Consider the following 16,053-nt stretch of genomic DNA (forward strand, 5'->3'; position numbering starts at 1 on the left):
ATAGGAATCCGATTGGGTAAAGGTAGTCCGGTAACTGGTGATCCAAAGTCAATACTTGGGCAAGGCAAAGGCAATCCGTGATACAAAAAAACGTGGTCGAGCAAATCCGTAGAGTCAAAAGCGAAACGAGCGTCACGGAATCCAGGTGGAAACAGCTGTGAAGCGACGCTCATTGTTTCCCGGAAGCCTTTAACCAATGAAGGCGTATCACGTGATGGGGATGGCAGAAGTCACGTGATACGGAGTTGTTGTGAGGACGTATCACGTGATGGGGATGACAGTAATCACGTGATACGAAAGTATTGCTGCAATGGAGAGTCACGTGACGCGTGACGCGCGGATCCTCCGAGGTCCATTCAGGGCACCATGGTGATCTGGAAGCCTCCAGTGTAACTGCCAGGAGCAGGAGGGAAGGTAAATGCCAGGTCTATGAGTAAACCCCCGGGTATGATGACTGAACGGGCGCATGCATGTGCGTGCAATCGGGTGTGTATGTGAGCGAGTGGGACGGCAAGAGGCCGAGGGTGGGGGTGTGGCACTTGCAGAGGGGGTGTTAGGTGTAGGAGACGTGACAAGGACACACACTTGAGTTCCGTTTGCAGCTGGAACTACTTTTTGCTTTGGGCTATGCTTTGATGCCCATACACATGTTTGCTGAACATATGCGCGTTGAACACATTTGTGACCCATTTGTGAACACTCGCTTCGTTGACACGCTTTGTTGCCATTCCTTGGCTGAGATATTTGCATTACAACTGGATTTGTACTGACGTGGAAGTTTGCACAGCTGTGAGGACACACATACATTCTGACTGGCAACAACTGATTTGATCACAGACTGACATGCAGTGAGAACCTGGAATGAACCTGGACTGGAAATGTAACTGAATTGGCCTGCATGACCAATACACTGGAAATGCATACATCTGAAATGAGCTTTGACACCTGTGAAAGAGATATTGGGCCTCATTACGAGTCCGGCGGTAACCTGCCGGTTTTTCCGGCTCGGTTACAGCTGGACTTGTATTTCCATTCTACCTCTGTGATTCCCGGAATTACGGGGGCATTACAACCCTGGTGACCTGGGAATTCTGGAGGCGGAATTCGGTAAATCCCCATTCCCATTGAGTCCCACAGGACTCAATGGGAATGGGAAAGTGGAAACACCGGCATCATCTCGTGATGGTGCCTGTGTTTCCACGTCCGCCTGCAGGCATGTGGTGTTAAACCCACGAGTTCAGACGTGGCGGGAATGACACCTCCCGCCTGCAGAACTCGAGATCACCCGGTCCGGAAACAACAGTGGCAGTGGGTTTACCGCCACTGTTATTTCCGGACCGGGTGACTCGTAATGAGGCCCATTGTCATTTTGTGCTTGACACACTGAAACTGAATCCACAGTACATATGCATTGATTCTATGCATTGCATTTTCGTCTGGAATAATCTGCTTGTAGACACACTTTTGGCTTTACACTTCTGACTTGACTTTTTGCTATGAGAAACTTGAACATGCTATTCTGAATTTTGACACATTTGCAGCTATACATTTGAATTTTTAGCTTGCCACTGATAGAGTGAAATGCTTTAATTGTTTGGAGTTTTTTGCATTATGAGATAGAATGTTTTTCCCTTTGCAATTCTGCTTGGTTTTAGCATGCCACATTGAGACATGTTTTGATAAATAGTTACTAATGATTATATAATGATAAGAGGAGAGATTGTGAAACCAGATAGTATGGAGAAGCCTGGTTTGTTATCATTACATAATCATTACCCATTATTAGAGAATCATTACCCATTTAGGAATTAGTTATCCATCATTGCAGCCTGTTTAGTTATCCATCATTAGTACTGATTAGTAGTGACATGAAGTAGTGACATTAGACTATCCACATTATTCTGCCACTTTGTATGCATTTGCAATTTGTTATAGAATGAGGCCTTTTATATTTGAAGTGGCATGTAGAGACATGTAGACACATGTAGAGATATGTTGTTATGTATTATGTATGCATGTAGAGAGACACGCATGAGTGTGTACTTAGAATATGCATTGAGGCATTATAGATAACGCTTGGCTTTGCGAGTGGGAGAGTAAGCACTAGAGAAAGAATGAGGCCTATGGCATTATGAAGCCATTCCATTGAGACACACAGAAGCGCCACGGAGTGCGGGAAGTTGTTATGAGTTACAGTGTACAAAGTATGCGTAAACAGTTGCTTGGCAGACAGATAACGCGACTTTTGGTCCAAGTGGAGAAGGCAAGGGAGGCCTATTCAGCCCTCGGCTTGTGCTTCGCAGACAGAGAGAAGGTGGGGGCAGGCAGCACCATGGAGAGGGAGAGCTTTTGCCGGGAGAGACACGAGGAGAGAAGGATTTGAATGGAGAAAGATGGTAAGATGGTGTACCGCAGGCAGACAGAAGAAGGCCATGATATAGATACATAGAAAATGTCATGATGACCAGAATACGCAGTGATTGAAAAGTACAAGACATGCATCACAGACTTTTAGGCACGGCTCACATTTAGAAATGCTGACAGACAGAAAGAGAGGCATTTTAGCTTAGAGAGACGAGTGTAACCATTGAGATTTATGTATGTCATTGAATAGTATAACCAGAGGTGAGGAGATTGGAGTTTTTAGATTTAGATGGAGATGACTTGGAGAGAGAGACGTTTGGTTGACATGAGATCGAGAGGCGAATGAAAGGAAGTTGCCATTGAGGGAGAAGTGTTTTTGGTGCAGCAGAATCCAATGGCTTTGGGAGTTTGGAAGCTTGGGGAAGTATTCTGATGAGAGCAGAGTTCGAGAGCTTGGCAGAGGCATTGAGGCAGTTCGAGTGACCAGATTGGCAGAGTGAGCTGGAGAGGGGAGTATTGCTGAATAAGACACGTGCATGGGGAATTAGAACAGACACTCACACAGAGCTTTGGCTGACATGATAGATGGGGAAATCAGACAGGGATTGTCTTAGAGAGAGAGTGTGAAGTGTGGTGTATATTGGAGAGGAATAGTGTGGATACATTGCTATTAGATTGCTTGCATTAGAAGCCTGTAAGGTGTATAGTTATTGCATTGCACTGTAGATTTGCATCCAGAGCATAAAAGGTGCAAATTCAAGATTTGCATTATAGTAGTGTTTGCATCATGCCTTGCTGTGCATAAATAAATGTATTCTATTGTTATAATTGGAACTGACTTGTGTGTTTTTATTTGTATCATTTCTTAAGTGTTAGGGTATGTTTGTATGTCCATAGTATAGTAATTTAGGAGTAACACAGTGTACAATGGCCCTGAGATATAAGAGCAGGGGGGCATAGTGATCCACACCCCCCTAGTAGTTTGTCTAGGTTTGACAAAATGGTCACCCACGAGGATTTGTGGCACTTTCTCACTTTCTCACAGAGCATCCTGAAACTGCAGGGATAACACCAAATTGGGCTAGTCTGCCAAAGTTTGGTCTGGACTGTGTCGAGGGTCGTGCATACTTTCCTAACTCTGAAAGGCACTCTATCTACAAGGGTAGACCCTATTCTAGGAATAGGAACTTTTTCTTCTTTGTCTCAAGCCCCTTCCTGAGCAGCTACATCCCTTGAAGAGCACCCGCTTTTTCATTTACGCATGATAGTGCATTGTTAACGCACAACTGTACTTTCAGCGCTAGGCTCCTCTCTTCGTAGGGCTGTACTGGATACGTTAGGGATTGTTGATGAAGGACTGCCTAAACTGATTTCTGTGTTGATTTAACCATTTTACTGTTACAGATCATGGTTATTTTCTTCCCCCATCATCAGCCTTAGGCTAATCGCATTATTGTATATATGTTACACAGTGTATGATCGTGTGTGGTATTGTTTCCTCATAAGTGTGGTTTACTCATGTTTTGATTATAAGGCCTATGATAAATGTAGGAAAAGTTGCAACTGTGCCTGCACTTATTTGCGCCAAGATAAATTACTGGTGTATTTCCTTTTGCTATGAATGACAAATCCAAAAGTTCTGTTGTATTTCATAAAGTTTTTTATTTTGAATTTTCAGCCCCTCTTGGATCCAACTTTTCCTACAGTTTACAAACGGAGTAGAGGAACTCAGTGTCTCCGTAGTGACCTACACTCATGCGACAAAGAACCAACCAGAAAAGACAAAAACCCTAAAAAGGCTAATAATCACCAAGTAACCCCGATTTGGTCGCGAAGGTACAGGCCTATGATATCTCAAAAAAGTTCCTCAATGTTAGAAACCTATGATAAATGTATTTTTGATACATCTGTCTAAGATTAATCTGTGGAATTTTATTGTGTGTACTCATTGTGGGTTTCCGATCACGCTCACTCCTCCTGAGACTTAGGCTTGATTGACTGCCAAGCTACTGTAGATTGGTCTGGTTTCCCAGAAGGTTACCCTGTTCCACTAAACTAGGTTGGCCTCCTAAACTTTTGCCCACCAGGTCAGAGTTTAGAAATCCATCTTAAAACACAGTGAGGGCCAGGAAAGTCCTCACTTGGGCTTGGGTAGTGGGGATTGCCCAGTTCTGTACATGAAGTACTTCACTGACAAGAGGTTGCATCTTGTCCCCACACACCAACTTTATGCTCAAGGAGGCCCAATGGCTCCTGTTCAGTATGACACTTGGCTGTCTCCCTGAACAAGTTGGCCCGATGAAGGTCCTGACACCCAGTCTCTTGAGTTATTCCCAGTTCCTGTAAACAGAAAGAGGATTCAACTTGGGAACCCTCCCGTCCCCTGCACACTTTCAAATGTTTGGATTAATCCAATACAATTGTTTAAACTGCGTTATATGCATTGTACATACATTTGTTTCTAACACATATGGTCAGACACAGGAGTGTGAGATAAAAAAATATATATCTTTATAGTCAGGCTGTATTATTTTCAGCAAGAATTATAGTTCAGACAAAGATTATTTGCAGTGCATAGAAACAGTATCAATAGATAAAGCTCAAATTGAAGAAAAATGGAGTCCAAATTGATTAGCGACGCGTTTCGAGGAAGTTCTCCTCTTCTTCATAAGGCCACACTTGGACTCTTAATGTAAAAGGAAAGCATAAATTCAGTAAAGAAAATTTTGTAAGCACAATGCATAGACTGTTCATGTCATATTAAATGTATACAGTTAAAAAATAAATGGCATTAATTGTATTTAGAACATTAATCTGTCCCTAAAAAATAGGGAATTGAAACAATGTAACATGTTCTAATATGCATTGTAATTCATGCAACATTATAAGATTAACTAGGTTGCCCCTGCTCGAGAGAGGGGCTGAAGGTCTACTGAAGCATCTTTTCCTGCAAAATTAACTGTATAACGTCCATCATGCTATAATTTAGTAGAGTACTACCTCTAATGGGATCTATCACGTGGATGGTGAAACATAAGCTAAAGAAAATTAAATATGTAGGTAAAACAACACACAGATAATTCTTAGGTTATATCAATCTAATATGGAAGAAATACAAAAATCGTTACCTCTGTGAGTAGAAAATGCCGGAAACAGAGAACCGGACGGAGCGGTGAAAATAGATAGACAGTCTTCGTACATCAGTTAGTTCCTTAAAACATGGCTAATTCCCAAAAAGATACCAGAAATCTAAAGAAAACAAAGCCTGATCAATGCCAAGCTCAATGTTCAAACGTAACAGTCATAGGTGTGAGATAAAAAAAATTTTGTAACATACCTAACCAAAATATGGAGGGCGGAAAATAATCAATACAGCGGCCCACATAAGGATGTAGAACTTAAGTTTCCCGCCGTCACTACAGAGGTGCCTCAGTATGTGGGAATTCTGTCATACGAATAGCCAAACTGAACAGGAATGAAGTCCTGATTAGTATAATATACCTAGCAATCTGATATGAAGTAATGGAAACATAATATGATGTTTAATCAAGGCAAAAAATGTAAAGAATTACCGTGGTAAGAATGTGCAAATGGCACAATTCTCAAATCTAATGTGCAACTGATGTCAAGATTGTGTGGCCGGTCAACAGCTGAAGAATCCGGCAGTAATAGGTCAGTTAGAGTATCAACTAAAGAAAGTGTAAGGAAAACAGAAAAAAAAGAATCATGAGACTAAGGAACTATTTCCCTGGTCCCTAGATAGATAAATGCACATGCATTCACGCTTACCTGGAGCATAGGGGGGCAATCCTGAACAGAGTCTGTTCAGCCGAGTGGCTTGTTGTTCACAAACCATGGAGACTACATGTGACCATGGAGATAAATAGAGGACTGAAGTAATAGGTAAAGAAAAAGGACTAAGAAGTAAATGGGCCTCAAGGTCGGCCATCTTGGAACGAGGTTATATTGTAATGAAGGTGTAGATCTCTAGGCATTCAATGACAAGAAGTAACTTAAATCGGGAAGCGTAAAGGTGCGTAACTAAATAAATTAAAAGGAAAAAATTCATACAGTACAGAAACCTATTGTGCGATGTAAATCGGACATTACAAATACTAGTCCGCACATCGTAGAACGGGGAGAGGAAAGTTGAGAAAAATAGTGTACCATGTGAAATAGAGTCGAAATTAGCAATGACAAAGGGTCTTGAATCGAACGAAACGCTCGGATCTTAAAAGGGAAAAAAATAGCACGGAAAAAATGAATATAATGTTCAGATTATCTGGCTAAGGTCATTTAATGACCATGTGTAACCTATCAGTTCAAAATAGGTGGATCACATGGATTCACATTATGCAGGAAGAGGGAAAAAAACCTTAAATCTCTCTCTCATTGCATGGACAACCTAGTGCAATATAGCAATCTCAATGGGGTAAATGCATTTATTTTACAAAAGATCAAAATTAAATGTGATAAGTATAACAGAATGACAAAAAATGAAAATTAAGAATAAGAACAATTTTTACACTGTGTTTACAGGCAATTATTTTTATGGCAACCATCTACTAGTCTCAACAAAGTAGTGCCTTAGATCACAGTCAGACACAGGAATAGCGATGTGACTCTCAATTTTATGTTGAAGATCAATCATTCCTTATTGTCAAATTCAAATCACAGAAAACAGTTCAATGTGAAATCTTCATTTAGACCCCAGGGCTGTAAAGAGCTTAACTTATCAATCCAATAAGCTTCTCTTTGTAGTAAGAGTGACTGATAGTCACCTCCTCTTGTAGGTCGTTTAACAACTTCTAGCACCTGGTATTTTAGTTGGGCAATTGTATGTTTTTGCATGTTGAAGTGGCGAGCTACCGGTGAGTATTGATTATTACATCTTATGTTCGACTTGTGTTCAGACAGTCTTGATTTAACAGGTCTTTTGGTCTGTCCTACATACACTTTGCCACAAGGGCACTTCAACATATATATGACACCTGATGTCAGACACGTAGAATAGTCTCTTAATTTGATTTTTTGACCATTCCTGGGGTGAGTCACTACATTACCTTTGATTGTGTTATTACAGTGTATACATCCTAAGCAGGGGAAGGTGCCTAGTTTTTTGGTAGCTAGGAGAAGTTGTTTCTCCTTTGGTACTCTTTCAGCTTTCACCAGCTTGTCTCTTATATTTTTACCCCTTTTAAAACACATCATTGGTGGTGTGGGGAACAATTCCAATAGAGTTTGATCATTATGAAGAATATTCCAATGTTTCTTTATACTTTTTGTGATCTGAAAACTCTGTCTTGAGAATTTTGATATGTATAAAAGTGGGGTGTCTTTAACCTCCGATTTAGGTTTCAGTAAATCTGTACGGGGGATCTCTGAAGCTCTGTCTTTGGCAATTTCCAAAATTTCTGGTGGATAGCCTCTGTTCTGAAATTTACTAACAAGATTTGTGCATTCCTTATCTAGAACTTCTGGATCCGAAATTATTCTTTTCAGGCGTAATATTTGACTATATGGTAGACTTTGGAGCATCGCCCTCGGGTGGAAGCTGGAATAGTGAAGCAGATTGTTTACATCAGTCGGTTTGTGGTATATAGACGTAGCTATCTTATTGTTAACAATACTTAAGTTAACGTCAAGAAAATGTAAATAAGGGTTACCAATCTCAATAGTAAATTTAATCCTAGGATGCACTAAATTAAGGTATTCAAAAAATTGGTCCAAGTCATCTCGTGTGCCACACCAAATGCAGAAAATGTCATCAATAAACCTCTTCCAGGTTAAAATGTATGCTGCCCATGTGGGATGTTCCAGTACATGCTGACTTTCGAACTGAAACATAAAAGTATTAGCGTACACGGGCGCCATCGATGATCCCATCGAGGTACCCGATGTTTGTAAAAAGTATTCGCCCTGATGTCTAAAATAGCTATTGTAGAGGATTAAGTTTAGTAGCTCCAGAATGAATTGAGGATTACCTTTCACACCTGAATTGTTAAGTAACAACCATTCAACAGAATCTATACCTTCACTATGGGGTATTGAGGTATATAAGCTACATACGTCCAGGCTGAATAGTATGCAGTCTTCACTGATAGCTGAAAAGTCTTTAAGTCCATTAAGGAAGTCTGTTGTATCCTTTAGGTATGTGGATGATGCCTGTATAAGCGGTTGTAGTAATCTGTCAATGTAGACTGCCAGTGGGTCGAAGATACTTTCTGTCCCAGCAACAATCGGTCTGAGGGGTGGATTTTGTTTATCTTTGTGAATCTTAGGGAGCCCATAAAAGACTGGTGTAATCGGATGGGAATTAGTGAGATATTGATGTGTTTTATCATTAATCCATTCGTTTTCTTTGGCTTTTAACAGAGTATTGTTAATTAGTTCTCTGATTTCTGGTAGCGGGTCCCTATCTAGTATGGCATAGGTGTCTGTATCGCTAAGGAGTTCAATGCATCTTTTGACATAAAAGGATGTATCCATGATTACGATTGCTCCCCCTTTGTCAGCCGGTTTAATCGTAATGTCTTCACTTTTCGCCAATTTATCTATTAGATCTAGTTGGCGGTTTTTGATATTAATGGGTGTTTTTCTTCTATAGTCAATTCTGCTTAAATCTTGTAGGACACTCTTCTCAAATAAATTCAAAATTGAATTTTGTACCTGTGGGTCAAATGTACTCTTGGGACGTATTACCAGTAAATCACTTTCTGGTAGTCTAGATTCATTTTCAGGTTGCGAGTCAAAGAAAATTTTAAGTCTTAATTTTCGCATCAATCTGTGTAGACAGATTTTTTCTTGAAATAATGAAGTATTACACGTAGGAACAAACGATAATCCTTTGTTCAAAATGTTAAGTTGTTCTATTGAAAGAATCTTGCTGGAGATATTCACCACTAGATTATTGTCCTTTATTTGTTTCTCTTTTTTGTTTGTGGCTTTCTTCCCTCTCCGGGTCTTTCTCTTATGCCTAAAAAAACCCCCGTTGATGTATAAGGTTCAGCGTCTTTATTAGTTGGAGATGTGGACACCCCTGGTCTATTGGTGTCTTCTGTTTGTTCACGTTCACTAGTGCGGTCTGTGGAAGGCCTCTGGATGGGTTCACCAACACTGCTGTCGCTACTGTTACCTGAGTTTGCGAAGTTAGAGTCTTGTTGGTTATTACGATTAAAATTTCGCTGTCGGTAATATTCTTGCCAATTGTATACTATATCATTGAGATAGTCAAAGGTGTCTCTTTTAAATTTTCTCAATTTCCTCTGTTCTATTTCAGTCTTATAGTTTGCCAATTTCAGGTTGATATCCTCTAGTATCTCAGAGAGATCTTTTGCCGATTTAAATTTAGATATTTGGTCTTGGAGAGTTTTAATTTCAGAATCAATAGTTACAAGGGATTTTGACAGCTCCTCAATAGTTAGTAGTATAAGGTCCAAAGAACACTTATTCAAGATCTGGTCCCATTTTTGTACAAATATCTTATTTTCACTACAAAGTGTTGGTCTTAGGTAAACCCTCAGACCTCTGGGAATTTTCTTAGCTTTATAATATTCCACTAGTGTGCTAGCATGTAATTTTTGGGAAATCTCACGTCTAATGAGTTTTTCTAGTTTCTGAATAGTTTTTTCGGGGTTGTCTTCACTTTGTAAAGTTTTTTCAGTATCTTTGATGAGACCTAAGATACGGGTTGCTTCTTCTGCACTGAAAGCTAGTGTTGTGGCGTGCTTGTCGGTTAGCTCATTTAACCTTGAGAAGGACATTCTAAAGTTAAGTAGTTAGTTGAGTTAAATGTGGGTGCACCCTATGATTTGTGCCACACTAGATGACTAGTGAACAAAATAGCGAAGGGTTTAGATAGAGGCGCACACCTATAGTAAGTAAGATTAGTAAAGAGATTCGAGGATTATGTTGTATAAACTTTTAGGTGCGGGGGGGAAAACTGAGGTCATGGCACAAGACCCCGACAATAAACAGTAAACAGAAAGAGGATTCAACTTGGGAACCCTCCCGTCCCCTGCACACTTTCAAATGTTTGGATTAATCCAATACAATTGTTTAAACTGCGTTATATGCATTGTACATACATTTGTTTCTAACACATATGGTCAGACACAGGAGTGTGAGATAAAAAAATATATATCTTTATAGTCAGGCTGTATTATTTTCAGCAAGAATTATAGTTCAGACAAAGATTATTTGCAGTGCATAGAAACAGTATCAATAGATAAAGCTCAAATTGAAGAAAAATGGAGTCCAAATTGATTAGCGACGCGTTTCGAGGAAGTTCTCCTCTTCTTCATAAGGCCACACTTGGACTCTTAATGTAAAAGGAAAGCATAAATTCAGTAAAGAAAATTTTGTAAGCACAATGCATAGACTGTTCATGTCATATTAAATGTATACAGTTAAAAAATAAATGGCATTAATTGTATTTAGAACATTAATCTGTCCCTAAAAAATAGGGAATTGAAACAATGTAACATGTTCTAATATGCATTGTAATTCATGCAACATTATAAGATTAACTAGGTTGCCCCTGCTCGAGAGAGGGGCTGAAGGTCTACTGAAGCATCTTTTCCTGCAAAATTAACTGTATAACGTCCATCATGCTATAATTTAGTAGAGTACTACCTCTAATGGGATCTATCACGTGGATGGTGAAACATAAGCTAAAGAAAATTAAATATGTAGGTAAAACAACACACAGATAATTCTTAGGTTATATCAATCTAATATGGAAGAAATACAAAAATCGTTACCTCTGTGAGTAGAAAATGCCGGAAACAGAGAACCGGACGGAGCGGTGAAAATAGATAGACAGTCTTCGTACATCAGTTAGTTCCTTAAAACATGGCTAATTCCCAAAAAGATACCAGAAATCTAAAGAAAACAAAGCCTGATCAATGCCAAGCTCAATGTTCAAACGTAACAGTCATAGGTGTGAGATAAAAAAATTTTTTATTCCCAGTTCCTTCCAAGTGGGGGTTGAATCTGCCATGTCATCCTGACATGTACTGCTGAGATTCATTTTCCCATTCAGGGGCTAAGCTCATTTGACAGGTGTCAGTTGCAGCCACCAATCCAGAAGTCCATACATTGAAGCAAGGATATGAAAAGGCCGAAACAACTGCCTCCTCCTCAGCATAGGCTGCAAGGGATATATTGCCATACTCTGCAGAGAGATCATAAAGGCATCTGTACTTTTCAGTACAGAGCTGATCCACTAAGTTGTTACCTCTTAGTGGAGAGTGTGCATCTCTCTTGGGGACAGAATACAGAGCTTAGTGTCCATACAGAATCCCAAACTGACTTTACCCATATGTCCCTCCAGCTCCTCACATCTGGACTCAAGACAGCTAGAGTGATCAAACACTCCTAGTTTGAATACAGGGTGGATATCACCCCCCCCCCATCAAAACTTCTTTTCTGTTCTGAACCTCCACAACACCCAAACCTGGTGGGTTCACCAACTCCCAGAACACAGTCTGGTTTACACCAATGTGGTTTAGAGGGTTTCAGTGACAACAAGGGGGCGAGGGGTTAGATTGCCTCAGTAATGATGATGTGGGCGCAGGTGAGGAGCCACTAGGTCATCCTCACTGAAGCCGTTAGAGGGTTAATTTGGCACAGGGGAGGGAGACACACAGATTTCTCTGGCTTCTGGCTCCCTCTCTGAAGACAAAAGCAGGGCTCCAATTCTATCTATCAAGATAGGATCCTCCATACTATCCATAGCAAACTTTATGGCAACCTGGACAGGTCCACCAAGGCCTTCTGAATAGTTTATCTTGCCAAGCCATGAAACACGGCAAAGCCCAGACCACTCACATGTTTTCAGGGACTTCCTAATTAGGTTTGACAGGATAAGGTCCCACCTCCTTCTCTGGGGCTTACTGAGGGCTCCACTCAAACCTAGGAGAGATCTGACAGTTCTCTCTCTGATACCACCTTGCTGTGGATGACAGCTAGGTCACTTCATTCTCCCTCCACTGGGTCTGACCATTACTGAGTACAGCAGAGGAGCTACCCCTGGGCCTGTCATTCAGTGTGGCATTAATGACTGACTTGGTAGTTATGTTCTGTGGGTATGCCTTAAGGCATAAGGTGTTGTGATCAGCAACCACCAACTGCAACTTACTGCCTAGGTCTCCGGGTCAAAGGGCTAAACAAAGTAGGCATTGCCTCTGGTACAAATGAGTCCACTCCTAAAAGTGAACTCTGGAGTATATGAATACATGTCTCACTTCTGTCAACCTGATGACAGAGAGGGAAGCTCCTGCAGTGGGTTTCCTATGGGACTCCCATCATGGGCCAGCAGGAAAGTGTGTTAGACCATCTGGTGGTATCCTGATACCAGGATGAACCTATAAGGGCGAGCTCCTCTGGAGGTCATGTTGTGGGATATAAATCACCACACAACCGGATTCCGCAGGAGCAAACCCCAGACAAGGAAAAAGCAGTTTTGGCGGAAAGAACCCGCCAAAGTCCATTGTCCGATGAGTTGCCAAAGACAGAATCCCAGAGAAAATCATGTGTGTCTTGCGTCTGTGAGAAAAGATAACTACAGATGGGAGGTGGTCCGATGCAGTTAATCCTTTGAGGTACCAACCGGAAACCGGAATCACTGGGAGAATAGAACTGAATCCGTGATAGTCCAAGGTAAGGTATGACAGGAGGGCGGAGAACTGCAGCTACGGTAAGCAGGCAAGAATGCCAGCAAGACAGAGATCCTCCTCATCGGCATATCTTCATCATCCTTTCCCCTCACTCTCTGGCCAGTCTCCCTTTGCCCTCCACTTACCCCCACCTGCAAGGCTAAGAACCTCTGGGTCATCTTTGACTCCATACTTTCCTTCTCTGCCCACATCTCTGAGGTCTCTAAAAAGTCAAACTTCCTAATACTCCTCCTCAGAGGTACTCTGCCTTTCCTCTCCTTCCCCCAGAAGGTCACTGTCTCCCAAGCTCTGGTTCTCTCTAGGTTGGACTATTGTAACAGTGTCTTTCAAAATCTACCTGCCTCTACTCTCCTCCCTCTGCAACTAATCCAGAACAGGACTGTGAGACTTGTCCTTGGCCTCAAGCCCTGAGATCGTATCCCTCCAGCTCTGAAATCTCTCCATTGGCTCCCAGTGGATGCAAGGATTAAATTCAAAACCCTCTGCATTGTCCACAAGGCTTTCTGGGGCCTGGGTCCAAAATACCTTCAGCTATCCCTCCGCAAATACCTCCCCTCTCGAGCTCTTCGCTCCTCTACCTGTAACTCCCTCAGGGTCAGTCGTTTTTTTTTAAAATTCTTTTTATTGGTGGTCACAAGAGATACAAGCACTTACCACATCAAACCTCAATAATTCACAATAGGATGTTACATCATTAAGACATTAAAAACTACAGAGACTCATCATCATCAGAAACCATATCACACAAATACATTCTGAAGGGGCCCCAAATATCTTTGGGCCTGCTCGCAGTAGGCTGGGTCAGGCCAAATTGTTCTTCAGATTCATTAATGTATGTCAATTCCTGAAGCAAGTTGTTCATGCTAGGCGGACCAGCGCTTTTCCAAGTCTGTAAGATACATTTCTTGGCCAACGCGCATGAGATGTTAAATCTTCTGATTTTTTCAGAGCACTTGCCAATGTCCCCAAATAGGTATTTTTGAGGGGTCAAGTCAGGAGGAATCTGCGTAATCTGCTCCAGCATCACTGCCACATCCCTCCAAAATCCCGCCACCACCGGACAATCCCGGTACATGTGCAATGCTCCAGCATTTGGAGCCCTGCATTTGGGGCATTCGCCCGAACTGTTCGCTGTAAATTTAGTTATTTTAGCAGGTGTATAATGTAGTCTGTTTAGAATCTTAAATTGAATTAGGCACAGGCCAGCATTCATAGATACATTTTTAGTAAGCAAGCAATACCTATCCCATATCGTTCCATCAATGGGGTTTGGTAAATCTCTTTCCCACTTTTCTTTCACCTGGTTTATTGTGGGGGTATGGGCAGGCCTGAACTGCAGCATAAAGTTTAGAAATCCCCAGGCCATCTCTAGCCGTAATCAACTGAGTGCATGGGTGTATAGGGTTCATCAGGGAAAAGTGGCCACGGTTTTGCAAAAGCTGATCTCATACGATAGTATTGGAGTGTCTTTAGTGGTCCCCCGCCCAGGCCCCTCAGCAGGTCATGAAGAGTCACGAATTTTCCATTAATAAACATGTCTTCCAGTTTCATTTCGCTATTTGGGTCCCAGGATTCCTGCAAGCTACTATCATGTGTCGGAGGTATACCTGGAAAATTCCATATGGACACCTCTGGGTTATAGGGAGCTTCCAATCCCAGTCTTTTGTATATTGCTTCCCATGCTCTTATCGTGCAGCTCACAGGGTTATACTTGCATGAATCTTTGTATTGTGGGTCGAAGATCACAGACTGTATGTTTGTGGGGTGTGCTGTGTATTTTTCTATCCATGCGTGCGGTGGGCCATCGGAGTCCCCATACCAATTACTTGTGCTTGAGCGACATAGTAGTAGAGTGCAAAGTCGGGTGCCGCCAGGCCACCCGAAGAGTATGGTGCAGTCATTTTTTCCCACCCTATCCTTGCTGTTTTCCCGTTCCACAAGAAGGTCATCACCATGGATCGGAGTCTGGCAAAGAAGGGCCGCCCCGGCCATATTGGGATGTTCAGAAAAAAATACAATAACTTGGGCAAGATTATCATTTTAAGTACTGCAACTCTGCCATATAGCGAGATTGGAAGGCGTCCCCATATCTGTAATTTAGTGTTTAGTGATTGTAGTGCACTTTCATGGTTATCTGAGTACAGTGTAATCCTATCTCTGGAAACAAGAATCCCCAGATATCTAATATTTTGCTCTGACCACTTGAGTCCGTATGTCATGTCTGGGCACTTGGTTGCTGGTGTAAGTGGAAATATTTCAGATTTGGTATTGTTGACCCTATACCCAGAGTACATTGCAAATTCTTGTATCTCAGCCATAATGGGTGCAATGTTTTTATCTGGTTCGCGGATATGTGACAGGGTATCATCTGTGTATAGGGAGATCAATTGGGTGGAGAGTTTCATCTTTATTCCCCTGTCTGCATGCCTTAGTCTAACCGCGATTGCCATTGGCTCTATAGTAAGTGCAAATAATATACGCGAGAATGGGCATCCCTGCCTGGTGCCCTTTCCCAGTGCGAACAATTCGGAGATGGTACGATTAGTTAGCACTCTAGCGCAGGGTTCCGTGTATAGCAATTGCACATATCTGATGAAACAAGGGCTCATCCCGAACGCCCCCGGAACCGCTAGCAGATAAGCCCACGACACTGAATCAAAGGCTTTTTCGGCGTCGAGTGATATAGCCGCTGCGCTTCTACCCGGGTCTATCTGCGCCATTATGCTGAAAAGCCTACGGAGATTTAGGGCCGTAGATCTCGTGGAATGAACCCATTTTGGTCTGGATGGACCATGTCGGGACTGCTGGTAGAAGTCGGTTGGCCAGGACTTATGCAAATATCTTGGCGTCCGTGTTTATGACTGAAAGGGGTTTGTAAGATGATACCTCCTGCGGTGGTCTACGAGGTTTAGGGAGTACGGTTATCACTGCCTCCCTCATTGTCGGGGGCAGTATATTGCTCTCAAGGGCTTCCTCCCACACCTGCATTAATATTGGCGCCAACTCTTTG

The sequence above is a fragment of the Ambystoma mexicanum genome, chromosome 3p (assembly GCF_040938575.1).
Source record: "Ambystoma mexicanum isolate Mex_15411 chromosome 3p, UKY_AmexF1_1, whole genome shotgun sequence".
NCBI lineage: Eukaryota > Metazoa > Chordata > Amphibia > Caudata > Ambystomatidae > Ambystoma > Ambystoma mexicanum.